Source organism: Mus caroli, chromosome 6 (genome assembly GCF_900094665.2).
Source record: "Mus caroli chromosome 6, CAROLI_EIJ_v1.1, whole genome shotgun sequence".
Classification (NCBI taxonomy): Eukaryota; Metazoa; Chordata; class Mammalia; order Rodentia; family Muridae; genus Mus; species Mus caroli.
Window position 1 is genome coordinate 76,911,991 of NC_034575.1, and position 19,834 is coordinate 76,931,824.

The window sequence follows — 19,834 nt, forward strand, 5'->3', positions numbered from 1 at the left end:
TTCCTTCCTTCCTTCCTTCCTTCCTTCCTTCCTTCCTTCCTTCCTTCCTTCCTTCTTTCTTTCTTTTTGTTTTTGTTTTGTTATTTTTCTACCAAAATCAGAGTCATGGGGTGAAGAGGCAGTTCAGTTGGTCAGTTATGAGTACCTCAGTTCAAATCTCCAATACCAATGTGAACATTTTGACAAGCCTACATGTACTTCAGCAGTCCTACTGTTATTTGGGTATCTATGTGTGATGGGAGTTAGGATGAAACAGGCGGATGACTGGAGCTTCCTAACCAGCAATCTAGCTCATATTCAGGAAGAGACTTTGTCTTTAGGGAAGAAGATGTATAAGGGGAGGATATAACAAGAACCCCATCATTTTCCAGCAGCCTCTCCATGTGTGCACACTGAAAATGCATCTCTCACTCGTGTGCACATGGATAAAGACGTTCACTCTTCCACACACAGACAATCTTCATTGTACAGGATGGTATTTTGACTCTGTATTAACACTAAGAGTTCTGATACAGCCTTCTTTCTGACTTGGATTCACACCTATATGATTCTTACATGCATATTCCTCTGTGAATAATTGATTCACAGTCTTTTGCCTACTGTGATTCATACTTCAGGGTATCACCCTTTATAATTTTTTCATAGGGACAGAAACTGGCTAGTGCTCACTTACAAATGCTGATTCATCTCATCTCTTCCCAGTGGGAGATATCCAGTGACACATTGACACTCTTAGATTGGCCACTCTGAATACTCATACAGATCAGTAATGTGATCAGAGTGTTAGGAAAATGGTTGGTATGTACCCTCAAAAAACACACCACAAAGGAAAATTCTTGTGATGACATAAGGGAAATGTGTCTGGATGTACATGTTTTAGTTATCTGAAAGTACAGAAAACTAAATATTTCGAACAAGACACTGAGTTCCACCAATTCTAATGGCATGTCTCTTATGATAAAACAAGTCTATGGTACCTAATTCAATGTCTCAATGTCTTCCATTATAGGCTACTTCTCTGGTAGATAAATATATGGTGTGTGTGTGTGCGCGCGTGCGTGCCCGTGTGTGTGTGTGTGTGTGTGTGTGTGTGTCTGTCTGTATATACACTGTATACACAGTATACACTGTATACACTAACTTATTACTATATTTAGGCATAAAGTAACTTCTGAAGAAACCTCATGGATGAAAAGGCCAGAGAGCCAGGTTTGTTTATATCCTCGTAAGACTTCTCTGAAGAATCAAGTTTTCTGTTTCTACTTAATGTGATGCTGCTCTGAGAAGTGGAGGAGCCGGCAAAGTAGATGCTGTTAAATGAATGCTAGCTTTATCAATGTCTCAGCTGCTCCTGGAAGACATTATTTTCAGCACAGCAGCATTTGTGTAGGGCAATCTATGTCATATATATTTTAAGTGCCCACCATTCATACTAAAATTAAGTAGAAAAGGAAACATGTAAATTTGTGGTCCAGAGTAGAACTTTTCACCCCCTCTTCCCGAAACAACATGAATATATTTAAAGCTAAAAATTTAGAATTTCTAGTTGCTAATCAGTGCCAGATAAGGGGAATTCATTGATTCTGACACTAATGCTGGGCTCAGAATTTTCTCCTGCTTTATTTATTTATATCATTAGTCTCTGATCCAGTCAACACCTTGTAACTGAAGGCATTTATCTGTCGGTTTTCAATCACTATAATAGACACTGCTAGTGTGCCAATAGATCAAAACCCTGCACATAATTATTTTAAAGTATGATCTCCTGGAAGGAATGCAATTATTAATACCTGAGGCTAATTTTAGCAATACATTTTCAAAAAATAATGAGCACTTCTCCCTCTTTACACCCCTCCCTTCTATTTATCTTCCTTTAATTATTCCACATACTCAAATCTGTAAAATTTGATTCTATGGCGGTACTCAAACAAATGAGCAGCCTCTACTGCCATAAACCGATTTGTAGACAGCAGGAGGAAAAAAAGGAATGCCCATTTGGGGACACAGGAAAACAGATATAATAGGTGGTGATGGGAAGGAAAAAACAGCACTATAATGGCATAATTATTTCAGAAAATACATTTCTCTTACTGACTACTCATTGGTAATCTTGAGATAATTTTAAGAGGACAGACTTGATGATACTTCATAAATTTTTCTAAAAATGCCAGTTATATAGGTGTACTATTACAGGGTTAACTTTCTGTGTCAATTAGTGTTTTTGTCTTGATATTTAAGATTGATATAGACAAACTAGGTTTTCTGTGTGCCTGGGTACCAGTGGTTTTCCACAGAGATCTCTGTCCAGGCCTGGTGCGAGGGTTCCAGTGAAGGGAAGCAAGTGCAGGCAGGAAGATGAAGTCTCTGCCATGCCTTCCAGGTCACTAGGAAACTCCAAGCAGCTCTGAACTGAGCTGGGTCCGGCTGGGCTGATGAGAAGCTTACTATCCAGAGAGGAGTGCTGTGGGACCTCAGGTGACTCTTCCGGATGTAGCAGAAGAGAGGCCCCTTGGTCTTGCAAACTTTATATGCCCAAGTACAGGGGAACACCACGGCCAAGAAATGGAAGTGGGTGGGTAGGGAGCAGGGCTGGGGTGGGAGGGTATAAGGGACTTTTGGGATAGCATTTGAAATGTAAATAAAGAAAATATCTAATAAAAATTGAAGAAGAAGAAGAAGAAGAAGAAGAAGAAGAAGAAGAAGAAGAAGAAGAAGAAGAAGAAGAAGAAGAAGAAGAAGAGGAGGAGGAGGAGGAGGAGGAAGAAGAGGAGGAGGAGGAGGAAGAAGATCTCTTCCCAAATGTTACACACAGCTCTTGGAACAAAAGACTCAGATGAAGAAGTTCTCTTGCACCTTTAATTCCCTGGATGGCTTTATGTACAGATCTGGGGGTGATTCAGAGTTCACAGCAGGTACCTCTGATTGGCTTGGACTGAGAGTTTGGGGGAAGCCTTATTTGCATGTGGGAAGGCTTGGTGCTGCTCCTACATGATTGATAGCCTCACACCTCTCCTGTGGGAGTTGTGGGGGTGGTCAAATGCCTTCTGTCCCATTGTAGGTGGAAATTACCACCCACCAGGTCCCCCAGGGTTTCAAGACCTAAGCTCAGCTGGAGACCAGGCTGTCTGTGTATAGCCCCTTGCCCCACAGTTTTTAGTAATTAAGGAATATGCAAATGTTAACAACCACTTGTCCAGGTGGATTTCAACAGACTATGTAGACAAAGGAAAATGTTTTCTCTTTCCCAAGCCCTTTGTCTTGTTAGAGAAAGTAGTATGGGTTTTTGGTTGATTGTTTGACTTGCTGGTTGGTTTACTTTCGCTTCATTATTTTTGTTTCTTGTTTGTTTATGTATTTACTTTAATGTTTACATCTATTATGTTTAATTTTTCAAATTATACACTTACATTCTCCTAACTTAAAAGTTGTACTTATTTTTTGTTTTTATGTGTTATGTGTATGTTGCATAAATGTTTTTTGCACTGTGTGTGTACAGGTGTCCTCAGAGGCCAAAAGACCTTGGAGCACCTGGAATGGATTTAAAGGTGGTTGTGATCTGCCATGGAGGTGGTGGGATTGAGACGCAGGTTCTCTGTATGAAAATCCAGTGTTCTCAACAACTGAGCCTTCCCACCAGCTCCCCTCTATGTTTTATATGCAAAAGTTCTTTCTTTTTTTTCTCTCTACTCCATTTTCTTCCTCATTTTCTTCAATGTGTTGCTCATTATATTATACAATCACTTCATCCTATATTCTTTTGCTCTCATAAGCAAGACACAATTAGAAAATGTAGCTTCAAAGTAAAGTAAAGTGTCTAGAAATCCAAACAGTGTCTCATCTGGAAAGATTGCTCAGTGGTTTAATATACTTCCTGCCCTTCTAAAAGACCAGAGTTTGGTTCCCTGTACCAAGCCAGAGAAGACTCACAACTGCTGGTAACTATAGCTTATATCAGAGGATCTAATTCCTTCCCTGAATACCCACATATATGTGTCTATATATTCACACAGTCATATGCAGACATACACAAATAAAATATATTTTAAAACATACATGATGCACATACATATATGCACACAAACAATAAACATAAACATACATGCACACACATACTAATCACACACACAAGCACACACACACACACACACACAATCTAGGAGACAGAGGTAATATTCACAAACATTGTGCAGATACCACTATGACTTAGTTGAAAGATGCCTCTGTTCTGAACACTAGAAATGATCTAAATACCATTTGTAAAAACTGTAAGAAAATGTATAATGATTATAATGCAAATTTACATAACCCTTCATCAAATACAAAGTATTTTTAATTTTTGCTCTTTCTCCAAAGCATTAAGAATCCATAAAAATGATTTGTCATTATATTATAGACTAGGAGACTAAGGACAGGAAGGATGCTTGATTGTCTAGCAAGGAAACAGGTCCAGACTTCTCAATATGGCCTTTTGGTTCCCTATTCCTTGCTCTGTCCATGAAAGAATGCCAAAATCCATAGTCAGAAAGTATGCCATATGTCACTCAACATGCCTTAAGATTGTCCCAACCAGTATGAAGAAAATCTCCCAGAGAAATCAATGACCAGAGAGAATCACAGATAGCAGATGGTACCGTCAGCACACTTCTGGTGTGGCATCTGTGGTTACTTCTGTGCTTCTAGATTGGATTGCCCTTGCATTGAAAGCACAAATATGTGCAAAGGAAAGAAAATAACAAAGGATGAACAAAACATACAGCAAAGATGCAGTCTCTTTGCACAAAACTGCTGGTGTGCGGCCAGGCTGTGCATGCAAATATGCGCACACACTTGGGCATCTGCTGAGGCTTTCCCTATGCTCAGTGGATTCCATAAAGACTGAGGGCAAAGGGAACCTATGACATTCACCTAGACATCACAGTAATGGAGTAGTGGTGGAAACCCCCTGCTTCGTTACAGATGGAGCTCAAGGCAAAATCCCATTAAGACAAGTTTTATGGGTTTGCCGTGGTTTGGCTCTTAGAAATTGAACCATTAGTACACAGAGCCTGAAGTCAAAACAAGACTGAGTGCCAGTCTTTCTACAGAGAGATAATAAAGGAAAACCAAAATGACTCAAATAGTTTGCCAACTCCAGCTGGACTCCATGCTAAGATCATTGCCTAGAAAATAAATGAAAAGAACTCCCTTAAACACACACACACACACACACACACACACACACACACACACACACACGCACACGCACACAATCAGAGAACTGGGAATGGCTTTGAAGGAAGTCAGGCGAGACATTTTGTTGAACCCCCTGTTTCTAGATGACATAAGCGACAGGGTGACAGTGACATTCATAGAAATGAACAGAAAGGAGATTTTTGTAAGGTTGAATATGTTTATTTTATTTGGTGTCTTGTAAGAATAGTACATGGAAATGTACATGCATGGTGTATTTTTGTGTACAGGTATGTGTACACAGGCACATATGTGGATAGATCATAGGAATATCTTGAACGTCCTTCCCTATACATTTTAGCTGTCCACCCTTGAAACAGTCTTAGTTAGGGCTGCTGTGATGCAGCACCATGACCAAAGCAACTTGGAGAGGAAATGGTTTATTTGGCTTCTGCTTCTACAATCATATTCTGCCATTAAAGGTAGTCAGGGTAGGAACACAAACACAACATGAATACGGGAGCAGAGGTTGATGTTGTGTATATGGAGGAGTGTTGCTTACTGGCTTCCTCCCCATGCCTTGCACAGCCTGCTTTTTTATAGAACCCAGAACCACCAGTTCAGGGATGGCACCACCCACAATATGCTGAATCTTTCTCCCTCACTTACTAGATAAGAAAGGGCCATACAGTTTTGCTTGCAGCCTGTTCTTATCGAAGCATTTTCACAATTAACGTTCCTCCCTCTCTGATGACTCTAGCTTGAGACAAGTTGATATAAAACTAGCCACCAAAGACAGGGAATCATGATGAACCTGGAACTCTGGGGCTTTTGTAGTTAGCCTAGTGTAGGCAAGCTTTTGTTTCCATCTCTAGTGACAAATGTGCCGCTTCATGTCTACCTTTTTATATTTGCACTAGGGTTCCTAACCCAGGTCGTCATGCTTGCAAGGTGTTCAGTTACATATTAAGCTGTGTCATCGAGGCAAAGCTACTTGTCAGTCATGCTGTCTGGATCCTGACTCCCTTGTATAGATACCTGATGGCAATGGAGGCAGTCCCTTGAGTGTATGGAACATCTGTGTAATTATATCACTGCAGAAACAAATGCTTTCATTCATCTGAGTGACACCCCAATCCTAAATCTAATACAGGTTGAAATTGGCTTTGAAACTTTCCAGAGTGGCGCACACCTTTAATCCCAGCATTTGGGAGGCAGAGGTAGGAGGATTTCTAAATTTGAGGCCAGCTTTGGTCTACAAAGTGAGTTCCAGGACAGGCAGGGCTACACAGAGAAACCCTGTCTTGGAAAAAACAAACAAACAAACCAAACAAACAAAAAACAAAGCAGCTAGGCTTGAAGGAGAAAATATCATCACCAGGATTGAGGGGATAGCTAGGTGGTCAGCTTAGAGGTTAGCACAATGATCAGCTTAGGGGGTAGCTTAGTGGTCAGCTTAAGGGTTAGCACAGTGGCCAGTTTAGCACACTCAAGCAGTTACTTTAATTTCTAGCACTGAAATTAAATAAATCATGTTCAGCAGTATCACAGGAGGTATGTACCATTTGGAAATTAAATCTAGACTTCAGTCCTCTATTTTGAAATGTAATTCCTTCTAAGATCGTCCAACATTACTTTAAAAATGTGTTTGCTGCCATTTCTGACTACTAGAGTTCTTACACAGGACTGGCAAGATAAAAGGATGGAAGCAACCCTTCAAAAGTTGTCCCCAGACCTTTATACCCATGGAGTGGGGGCCATGCACATGGCACCCTGCCCAAAGCACACAAATAAATAAATATGTGTAATTAAAATAAATAAGATGCATATCTTACATTCCTCTTTTTGTGGTCCTTTCTAAATGTTTCCCTATGATAAATCAACAGACACCAAAAGTAATAAATTATACCACAACTTTGTCAAATACCGTTGCCTTCTTGGATTGATCAATGGTCCCTCAGTTAGCTTTAAGCATCTGAGAGGCTAGAGTGCAGGATCCTGATTCCTTTTTTCTGTGAATCTGGAGGAAAGGTTAGTTTGGTTCCTCACCATCTTGAAATAGAGGATGATACCTCTCATAGACCCCAGCTGTTTCCATCCTCGTCCTTGAAATTCTTTAAGGTGCATCTGCCTTTAAAATACAGGAGCCAGCACTGGAAATTCCACCCTTTGATCTCTCTCCACTGATGGATACACATCATCAAAAATCCTCAAAGCTTCTTGGTGACTAGCGGTCAGGCCCATAGGCACATTGCAGACTGTGATCTATCTTAACCACCAAATTGAAAGCCTTCTCATCCCCAGCCCCAGCTCTGCACTTGCCTAAGCATATTCATAACACTTCAGAATGGTTTGCAGTTACCCAGTCAATTATACATGGTGCCACTTCTAATGTTTTAAATAAGAGAACTGACAGTCAAAATAGAGAATTCCAATTAGCACTGAATTTTTATTTTATCAATATTTTAAAGGGTTTTAGGCATCAGATGTGGAGTGTGATTCTAAAGTGTGACTTTCGTCACAAACTCCACTTTTCACAACCACATGGCTCCTGTCCTTCCTCACATTTCAACAAACATTTATTGTGTGACTATTGGATGTCTGATGGAAAGGAATACTCGAAAATGAAATGCTGTCCTCTATGACTTACAGGAACAAAAAATTTAAAAGGCAATTTGAAGTTAGATTTTGCAAAACTTGTCACCTTAGTTCAATCTTTTGGAAACAATACTCTAGGTATGGTGGCACAAGACCTATATGGCTCCTACCTTTCAGATTCTGAAGTAGGAAAACAGAGTTTGAAGGAAGCCTAGGGAACATGATAAGAATACATTTTTAAAAGGAATAAAAGAGTAAGATTACTGTATTAGTTATGTATGCTTCTGTTGTGATAAAATACCTTTTGATGGAGGAAGGTTTTATTTGGGCTCATAGTTTGGGGGTAAAGTCTGTAATACTGGAGGAATTGTGTTCACAGGAAATTGAGGCATCTGTTCCAGTTGCACCCAGAGTCATGAAGGAGAGAGAGACAGAGACAGAGACAGAGAGACAGGGAGACAGAGAGAGACAGAGAATGAAAGCTGGTGCTTAGATTGCTTCCATCTTCTTGTTCAGTCCAGAACACCATGGGGAAGTCCCACCCACATTTAGAATGACTCTGCCCACATCAAATAGTTCAATCTTGATAATTTCTCTCCAAGTCACCCAATGGTCTTTCTATTCCTTCTGGAATTCTAGACTCTGTCAACTTGACAAGGAATCACCCCTACCACATCACTGACGTAAAAAGTTGTACCAGGAGATGAATCACTATTGTCTCTGGGTAGGGGAGAGCCTAACCCTTGATCTCTTAATATTTTTTCTCCCATTTTAACCGTTTAGCTTTACTGATTTTCAAACCAACTCTTGATAGCTACAAGAGTACTTTTAAATGAAAAGATCACTGAGGAGTCCCAAAATATCATTAAATTTGTAAACTTGAGAGGCATAATGGAAAAACATGTCAATAAATGGAATATGGCCATTTATTTGTGACTTTTCAACCAGTTTCCTAATTAGTATTCCATTGATGCCAAGTGACAGAAACCCAATATGTTGGTGGATGGGAACATGAAAACACTTTTGTCACCTGAAACACGTGACAATTAGGAAGCAAAACCAAAAGACTGACAGCTCCTCCAAGAACAAATACTTCCACCATTTCTTTTTGTCTTCCCTTCGGTTGTCTCTGTCCTTGATATTTGCTTCATTATTTTCAAACCAAGTCTTCATAAATCACAATGATCAAATGAATAAAGACTGAAAAAAATTTATATAGGTAAAATCTTGTATGCCTATTTTTCTCTTTAGTTTGAAAATACCAGAGAAGAGACTAAATTTGCTCCTTTGAACAAAGTGCTTATTTCAAATCAAATCAACTATGAGCATAAATGTGCTAAATTTTCAGGTGTTCTGCATGCATATCTTAATTTCTAAGGTAAAGCTATAGAGTATGGCAAAGAGAGGGCTGTTCCTAAGAAGGACTTGAGAGTTGTATAACGATCCTCATAAATAGTCACTGCTGAGTCAGCAACAGGAGCACACAACTGGCTAATAATCACAAAGGAAATGGCATAAACAAATCATCATGAATATTTCCTTTTTGTAATTAAGGAGATGCAAAGTGCCTGTCTTCATATCTAATCTTGCTTTTCTTTCTCAGCAATTTTGATTTGATTTTGCTGAAACCAGAAGGAACTATTATTTCTGGGTGAGTTTTCCTTTAAAGAAGTTTTAGATGAGAAACAATATACAGAGGCAGGTTGGCTTCACCATTTTTGTGTGTGTCCTACAGAATCTGGAATTCACTATGAACAGAAACGCATTGGCTCTGGACTCTGGGCAGATAATGATGAAGGATCCAGATTCTCATTAAGGTCATCTTGTTGTGTCATCCATGACAGAGAGAAAGAAAGAGCAAGTGTGGTCTGGAAAGCTCCCTTTATTTGGTAATGACTTCTCCCACCTGAAGCCCACACGATTTAAGTGGATTAGCATGTTAATGAGGCCAGAGCCTCTTAGCAAAATCACCTATCATTAGATCTCTTCTCCCAATACTATAGCGCTGAGGACCAAGCTGCCACCATGTGTGCTGTGGTGAGTACATTGTATCCTAGCATTCAACCCAAAACTATAACTTCTCCCATGCAAAATCATCTTTAATGCATTCCCAAAGTCTTTGTTTTATCACATTCCAACACAATGCCCAACATTTAGAGCTCAAAGACTCAATCAATAATAGTCAGTCTGCAAGAGGTATTTCTAAATCTCAGTATGCACCTGTGAAACCGAAACTAGCTGTATAGGATTGACACACATAAAGGGAAAAGGTTCATTGTAGCACTACTGCTAATTATAACTAAATTTTATTTTACTTGACCACTACATTCCCCAATCATGTAAAATCCTCATCCTACATCCAGAAGGGATTCTAAATAATTGTATACCAAATTTACTGAATATACACTAGTCTGGTTAGGCTGAATTATAAGTGGAAATTTACCTAACTTCCTAAACAGAGTTCAACTTTGTAAGCAGTTCTAAGAACCTACTTAATCCTTTAAAAAGCCAGTCTTACACATTCCACATTTCACTAGTCCCTCAAAGTACTGAATAGAAAACAGGATTTTCTTAGATAAGGAAGCAATCTAGGTTTTCATTTATAAAAATTCTGATAGTCGAAGAAATCCCTTTATAGTTCATGATTCCTAAACAAAGTACCAAACACAGCTCATGTTGATTGTAAAGACAGGCATGGAACATAAAAGAATTTTACACCAATTATATTCTACCATACAGCCTCTAACATGACTTACCACATGAAAAAAGACAAACAGGAGGGTAGTTGACATGTCTATCAAAGCCCATTAGACAGTATATTAACCCTTTGGAAAATGTAAAGATTGTGCATAGTCTTGAACTGCTTTCTATGCAAATTTCTTGTGGAAGTAGTTTGAATACTAATTCCAAACGCAAAACCACTTTATTATGTACAGTTGTAAAACAGTTGTGTACAAACCCTCAAAATCAGTGTGTGTGGGGATTATTCCACTTTATGACATTTGCAAATTTTAATTAAAAGAAGTTTTAGAAAAGGTAGAAACTCCATAAAATCTTACACATTTACATGTAGCAAATGGCTAAGCAATACAAAAACAGAATAAAGAAAACGGTACTTTGTGTTGCAAACGGTCCAATGTTTACATGCATGGGCATGAAAAAATGGAGTAAATGTCAGTTTTCCATTACTGCTGATTCTATCATAATAAATACTTGAGTTCAGAGCACAACTGTTGCTTCTTCGTGGTGAGGAGAAAAGTAGCCATAATTCTTTTCATCTCTGACTTTATCTATACCAATTTTTCTCCATTAATTAATTTATTCATTTTGCATCCTGACTACAGCACCCCTTCCTCCAGTTCCCACCTCACAAGACCCCTTCCCCATCCATCCCCTTCATATCTGGAAAAGAGGAAGTCCCTCCTAGGTACCAACCTGCCCCAGCACCTCAATTCACTGAGAGACTAGATGCATCTTCTCCCACTGGGTCCAGTCACAACAGCCCAGTTAAGGGTGCAGAGTCTACAGGCAGACAACAGAGCTAGGGACAGACCCCATTCCAGTTCCTGAGGGACCTGCATGAAGACAAAGCTGCACATCTGCTACATATATGAGGGGAAGGACCAAAACTAGCCCCTGTATGCCCTTTGGTTGGTGGTTCAGTCTCTACGATTTTCCCCAGGGTCTAGGTTAGTTGACTCTGTTGATCTTTTGGAGTCTCAAACGCCCTCAGGGTTCCTTACTCCTTCCCTTAACACTTCTTTTAGACTTCCAGAGCTCTGTCTAATGTTTGACTGTCAGTATCTGTGTCTTTTTCTGTTAGCTCCTAAGTAGAGAGTTATGCAAGGCTCTTGTCTTCAAGCATAACAGAGTATCATTAATTAGTAGTGTCAGGAACTAGCTCTTGCCCATGAGGTAGATCTCAAGTTTGGCCAGTTATAGGTTGGCCATTTCCTCAGTTTATGTTCCATATTTGTCCTTGTACTTCCTATAGGCAGGTCAAATTTTGGGTTGAAGATTTTGAGGGTTGGTTGGTGTCCTTATCCCTCCACTCAGAGTCCTGCCTAGATACAGGAGGTGGCCACTTCAGGCTCCATATACCCCTCTGCCAAAAGTCTCACCTAGAGTCACCATGGTAGATTCCCTAGAGTCTATCCCATTTCAAGTCTCTGTCAGGTCCTAGAGATTCCCTTATCCCCTGCCGATTTCCCAGGGCCCTCTCTCCCCACCTCTCTCTAAACCTGATCCTCACTCTATCCCCCTTCCCATCTCCTCTCCCACCCAGTTCCCACTCTCCTTCGCCTCTGATGAATTTTTTTTTTCCTTTGCTGAGTAAGATTTAAGCATTCTTCCTTGGGCCCTCCTTGTTATTTAGCTTCTTTGAGTCTTTTATATGTATCCTGTACTTTATGGCTACTATTCACTTATTAATGAGTGCATATTATGCATGTCCATTTGTACCTGGGTTACTCCACTCAGGATTATATGGTATTTTCTAGTTCCATCCATTTGCCTGCAGATTTCATGATATCTCTGTTTTTAAAAGCTGAGTAGTATTCTGTTATGTAAATGAACCACATTTTCTTTATCCATTTTTTTGGTTGAGGGGTATCTGGGCTGTTTCCAGTTTCTGGCTATTATGAATAAGCTGCTATAAGCAAGTGTACTTGTGTTATGGTGGGTCATCTTATGGGTATATGCCCAGAAGTGGGTCTAAAACCCTTTTTAAAAATCATCATCTAAGTAGTTGAAATCCATTATCTATCTTTACAACTACAGTAAACTGATCAAGGGAGCTAGTGTGGATTAAACAAGAGTGGACCCCATAAGCCAGTAAATCTGGGTTCTCAGCTCCCAGTATAATATGTACTATTTGGTAAGGATTAAGAGGTATGGCCTTGTTGAAGGAGGAGTGTCACTGTGGACAGGCTTTGAATTTTCAAAAGGTTCCTGTCATTCCCAGTGCCCTCTTTCTGCCTTATGCTTACAGGTCAAGACATAAGCTCTCAGGTTGTACTCAAGTGCCATGTCTGCCTTCCTACTGCCATGCTCCCCACAATAATGGCCATGGACTCACCCTATGAAACTGCAAATCCCAATAAACTCTTTCTTCCGTGAGTGTCTTGGACATGTTGTCTCTTCACAACAATAAAAGAATAATTAAGACAGAAGTTAATAATCTTTCATTGTTACATTTTCTTCACTGTCATGTAATAAGTGATGAAAGTAGAAGCAATCTCTCTAAACTCCTGAGGAGTTTTATGTCTTAGAAGCAAATTCTGGAAGCTATCCACTCAGGAGCACATGAACAGGCAGGACAGAATCATGGGAAGTCAACTTAGAACTGAGCACAAGACAGGACCATTCCAGCTGACCCATAATTATGAAGAGATTGAAGGACAAAAAGGAAACTTCATGCTTTTTATAAATATCAGATGTGGTTTATATAATGAATGGTGTCAAAGAACAATGATTTAAAGTTGTGTATTTTCTATATTTCCATTGTTTTTTGACTCACCTGAGGGAAATTTTCTATATGTGCTTATAGTTTTTTCATAGATGAAATGAAATGTAATTTCATTATATTCTCAATTCCCCCAAATACATCAGCCATCCATGCTGTTAAATCTAATATACATTGCAAAAAAACAAAACAAAACAAAACAAAAACAAAAACACATGATAGTCATGTATCCTAGATTTTCTAACACTTTTAATACCTAATTGAAAATTAACATACACTGAGAATTTATTCACATCTTTTAAATTTAATATAATTGAAACATACTTTGTAAGTTAGGATAGATATGTGATTCAGCTGTGTCCTTCAAATACTTGATGTGTGTGTGTGTGTGTGTGTGTGTGTGTGTGTGTGTGTGTATGTGTGTGTGTGTTTGTTTATACCAGTGAGCTAAAGAAAAGGAAATAAAGGTACTGGGTGTATCATTCATCTATGTTCTCACACAGAGCTCTCAAAGACAGAGAGGAAAGTTAAGGAAAAGAGCAGAGAGATGCAGTTTGGCTGAGTTCTAATTTAAGTAATCCCAGGAACATCTGTATTGATATAATTTGCTTTGCTCTTAAAGTATGTGTTTTGGGTAAGATTCCAAAAGTAAATGTACCCTACAATGGAACCATTCAGACAGATTCAAATCAGTTTGTCTTTTTCAGCTGAGCGTCTTGTAAATTGCTATCCAGGTAGCCAGAGTTCTACTACATTTAAGAAATTTCAGAGGACCTTCTACAGTAGCTGTTTATCCACAATAAAGAAAATAAACGCAAAGGTTGTGCTGAGGTTATCTGGCTCGATAGGTAATAGTGCTTGGTACACAGGGGTAAAATAATGAGTTTAAATTTCCATGCAAAAGCTGAAAATCATCATGCAAATGTGTAAACCCAGCACTTAGACAAGGAAGGGGACAGGAGGCAGAAACAGGAGAAGCCACAGAAGCTCCCGGGCTAGCAAGCCTGGTTTATCCAGCAGTGAACAACAAGAGATCAGCAAGCAAGGTGAAGACAAACCTGCATGCAAGGTTGTCTTCTGACACCCACAGGTGTTCTGGGGACAGACACACCATATATACTCACACATAGGCATTCACGAACACACACACACACACACCTACATTTTTTTTTAAGAAAAAAAGAGAGACGATTTAGAGCCTAATGAAAGTAACACTATCAAAATAGACCTTCAGAATATACTTCCCATCTGGGCAAAGCAGTATTTGGGATGCCTTGTAAATGTCTCTCCAGCTTACCTATTTTAGGAATTTGAAATGGGCAATGTCTCCATAGAAGACAGTGAGTACTGACCATGCTCTGCATTCAAGCTACCACCTGAATGAATGATGCCATTCTGTCTGCTGGAGATGCCAAAAAGCAAGAGTGCTCTTCTTAGCTTTCGTAAAATGTAGTAAAGAAATTGCATCAAGTCAATATCAACGTGGAGAATTTTATGCAGAATATTAATCCAGTGTGTTTTAAAGGGAGTTACAAGCAATAATACTAGAATTATGCAAGAAAAACTTTTCTGAAATATACAGCAGAGGAAAAATATCTTTGTGAAAAACAAGGAATATATAGGAAAATAAAATAAACTCATTGACTCAAACCTTGAGAGTGAATATGGAAAGAAGTCCATTGATTTCCACAGCAAGTATGAACTGTGTTAAATTTTCTCAGTTTATGTCAGAGTATCTCCGATTGGTTCATAAACAAGTAACAGCTAAATGCCAATTGCAAGAAAAATGGATATTAAAAAAGAAAAGAAAAGAAAAGAAAAGAAAAGAAAAGAAAAGAAAAGAAAAGAGCATGGAAAGATGAACAAAGGAGGAGGAGCCATGCCCAGTAGAAAAACAAACATAAAAAAATGTCAGTGGCAACTTCTCATGATATTTGCAAAATGCCAGTCTGGTGGGTAACAGACATGTATCTTTGCCAGTGTTGCAATCGCATCTACTAGAGTCTGCATGATAGCTAAGTGTTACACGTGTCAGTCCATACAAAGGCTTACTGCTTTTAAGAGACACCCAGTAAGGTCTCACACAAGGTAGTCAGGTTTGATTTTCACTGTCCTAGGCAACCATTTCTCTATCTGTTGCTTTTGTATTTGATATAAATTTTGTGGTCAACGAACAAACATGATTTAGTTGGAAAACAACTCTGCCACACTACTAGCTTCCAAGCTACTCAGGAATTTAAAGGTTGGCTCTTGCAATCTGATGCTAAAGAAATTTAGATCCAGGAGACCTCTGGATTTGAGGCATTTCATAAACACTTTGTTAAAAAAAAAAAAAAGCAAAATGAGATCTAAACTTTCCTATATCCATTAGCATGAAAGATATAAATACATTGAAATTCAAGTTATTAAATCAATATTTTTATACATATACCAAAATTCAATTCATATATTGCTATTCTTCAAAAACTGATACTGAAGAGGGGAGAGAGAGGAATCAGTAGGTAAGAATGGATTCTGTTAATGATGGTGGAGAGCCTGAGTTCTGTTCCCAGCACCCATATCAGATATCTTACCACCACCTGTAACACAAGCTCTAGGAGACCCAACATTGTCTTTTCTTCAGATGTATTCATCACTTTTTATGAAATGAAATGTTGGAAAAACTTCCATCTTGATGATTATCACCTATAGACATGAAAAGAAAAGATCATTCATTGAATTTGTTAATTAAGTGATGTATTCTCATTGCAAAAGGATCTAAATAGAATTCAAAGTGATTACATAATAAAATGTTTTATGCAAAATATTGAACTAGATTAGTGGAAGTAAAAAAAAATACCTTTTTAAAAATACATAGCAAGTAGATCTAGGGAGATTTCTTTGTTTTTAAAACACTTACTGTGAAATCTTAAAGACCTAGGTTTGGATCCCCAGTGTCCATGTAAAGAACCAAGCAGCGAGAACACCTATAATCTCAGTACCAAAACCAGAGATAGCAGGAGCACTGAGGCCATCTGGCCAGGTAGTCTTACTGTGAGTCCATTTTGGGAATAGGATGTTATCAAGGCAGTAAGGACTGTATGGAAAAGCAAACCCTAGCCTGAGTGGGGAGTCATGGAGCTACCCCCTGGAGCTCTTTGTATAATATTCAGTGGCAAATATACAGACCAAGAAATATTTCCCAATCAGTTTGTTGGTCAGTCTCCATCATCCATATCATCTGCAGTTATTAAAGGTTACTGTAATTTTGAGAAGTGTGGTCCTTTTGAATCTGGTGAGTTTCAGCATTCCCAGACCAGTGAAGTTTGTTTACTTCCCTTGTCTTATGACCCCCCAATCTGCCCTCCTTCTTAGAGAGAATATAGTAATTCATAGAAAAGTGCTACATGATAATATCTCTTCTGTAGTTTTACATGTTTTCTTCATGCCTTCATCTGGACTGTCTTATTTATTCCAAGGATGCACTCTGTGTTTTGTACATGAGGTGTGTCTGCACTACCATGTTTGTACGTGGAATAGATGGTATGCGAGATGTACTCCTAGACAAAAGTAAACACTGATGGACACGTTGAGATAATAGTATAAGTCTGAATTATATCAACAAATATGATATAGGTTAGTTCACAGCTGCACAAAGATATAATATAAAGCCAAACTGCTAATGTCAATGTCTGAATTCATCTCAAGGAAAAACTCTTGTACCTTACATTACATTTTAAAACCTCTTCTTTCCTGCTTCAATTTTATTAATATATTGTGATTGAAATCTTTATTCTTGAAGGTGGTGGAGTGCTCATTAATATATTTGGACAGTAGGCATGTTCACCTAGATGTGTTTCTTTTACATGGCTGAACTCTTGTGCGTTTGGTATTTTTGCTTGGTTAACAAAGCATCACTTTGTTTCCTGAAGGTGACAGAAGGATATTGAGCAGAGCTCCACTGGGAAGGTCACTTGGCCTTTCCTCACTCTTCCTGGATGAAATAGGAAAGCAAAGCCATGTATTGATCATGTAGATTCAAGAGCATGGTAATGAGGGCAGAGGAAGTGTGTTTTTACTTCCATAATTTCCATTTTCATGGAAAAACAAGGGGAGTGGGTAACATAAGCAAATATAATGGCACAGGCTGGATAAAGCCAGAGGAAGAGGCAATGAGTAGGCTGTGAGGAACTGGGAAGCTGCCTGGATGGTACTCAAGAGTCTCAGTGGCAGGGCCATGAGAGTGGGCAGGGGAATGGCTTTAGTTAAAATGGCATGGACTATAAAGGGAGTGTTCCAGTTTGCCTTCTGCTACTCTGATAAAACTCTCTGACCTAAAGCAAGTTTTGGGAGGAAATGCTTCTTTTGGCTTACACTTCGAGGTCCCAATCCATCAGGGAAGAAAGTCAGGGAAGGAACTAAATCACAAACTATGGAGAAAAGCTGCTTACTGGCTCTCTGTTTGGTTTACTAAAACACATATGCTTAGTATTTTTATAAAATCCAGTTCCACCATCACAGAAACTGTCCCATCCACAGTGAGCTGTGCCTATCACAAATAAATCATGATGATCTCTCACAGACATAGACTTAAGTCAATATATCTGGGCAATTTCTCAACTGAGGTTCCTTCTTCCCAGAAAAGTGTCTCTAGTTTATGTCATGTTGGTAAAAACTACCCAAGATAAAAGTAAATTTGGGGTTCAATTTTACCATCATGATTGCTTTTACATCACAGCTTTATAATGGTGAACACACAACCATGTATATACCATAAAGAACTGTAGCCAAGCATGATAGCATGTGACTCCAAGCCCAGCATTCAGGAATCTCAGTCAGGGGGATCTTAACTACAAGGATGGACAAAGAGGAAGGGATGGAGAGAGGGAGAGAGAAAAGGAGCTGGCTCATGCAGTTGAGGTAACAAGATTTTCAAAAATTTATACATACAGACAGACACAAATATATATATATATATATATATATATATATATATATATATATACATAAATATGTTTACTAGTAACACTTCCGTTCAATTATATAATATACTACACCTTTACAATTAGTTTTCCTAGGTTCTCCCTCCTGGAAATGCTAATTCTACTCTTCTTTCCTAACAGTCTTCATTAGACATTGAAAGGATATATGTGTGCGCGTGTGAAAATGTGTATGTGAGTATGTGTGGGGGCATGATGCAATGTATGCCACAGAAATGACATCTATCTCTCAGAGTCTGGCTAATTTTGGTAAATATGATCCCTGTTACCCCTCCTTTCCCCACCCCACAAATGATGATCCCACTCTCTTTATGGCTGACTATAACTCGTCTATATACCTATCTCAGGTTTGTTTTCCATCTGTTGGTGGACACTCAGGATGATTCCATAACTCAGCTATTTTTATATATGTTTAAATTTGAATCCCTTAGGCTGTTTACATGCTATTAAGAAAATGTTCTTAAGAATTATACTACTGGCAAGTAAAGTAAATACAATATTTAAAATTAGAAAGATCTTAGAGAAGCTGGAGTTATAGGTTTACTGTTAATAATGCTTGCTACCCTTGCAAAGACTTTAGCTCAAGTCCCAGCATCAGATGGAGACTGACAACTATTTGTAACTCCAGGCTTAGATTATATTATATTTTCTTCTTGCTTTCTGTATGAACTTATAAACATGTAACACATGAGAACATAATTTTAAAAATGGCCTATAAGTAATTCTGACAAGCACTGTGTTTCATCATTTAGTAAATTACAACCTATGTAACAAATCAACCCATTTTCCTATTTTCTAGATTATTTAATATATGCCTCTTTATTCATTTGTACCTACTCTATAGCTATAAAGTTAAAGTCACACTGTTGAAATAAACCTACACTGATTATAATGTCTAAAATATACTTTGGCCTCTTGTGGAGAAACCATGCAATCTCTGATCTTCAACAAACACATGAATGAAAAACAGGCAACTATCTATGAGTCCAGCCATTCCATGATGATAGATGTTTTACTCCAATATCAGAGGCATACGAAAGAACAAAGTCACTCAGATAGGAAGCTTTTATTTAAAATGTGATGAGTCTAGTTTATGTTTGCGGTAAGACTTAAAACTAGTTATTTAACTTAAAAATCTAACTTTTCCTAAATAAAACAGGTGAATGTGTAAATAAATCTAAGCTTTGTTAAGTAGACATATAGTAAATGCCCTTGAAAATTAAATTCAATAAATTTAAAGTACTAGTACCTAGTTTAATGCTTTTAATAAAATGTTAGCAATTTGTAGAATCAAAGCAAAATATGTAAATTACATTAGAACATTAAAATCTTTCTTTTGTTCTCAAAGAGCTCTCAATGTTCTAGGTTAACTTAAATGATACAATAACACCAGTAACTGTTTCATGACCATGATATAATGAACATATAACTTTACTCCAGAAACAGAAAATCTGCAATTTTGAAATATCTATTGAAGGTTCCAAAGCCAACATCATTAAAAAAAAAAAATCGAAACATGTTCAAATACAAAGAAATAGTGTAAGGGACAAAGCATTCATTCTCCACTGATAAAGGATTTAAGAAACAAAACATAAACAGATGTAAATGTAATAAGTAGAAAATG

General features: G+C 38.2%; 1 protein-coding gene across 2 annotated transcripts in view; it reads left to right on the forward strand.

Annotated features, from left to right (window-relative positions):
- Lrrtm4 (leucine rich repeat transmembrane neuronal 4) overlaps nt 1-19,834 on the forward strand; it is a 749,886-nt gene that overhangs the window by 571,513 nt on the left and 158,539 nt on the right. The gene's annotated exons all lie outside the window — the stretch shown is intronic.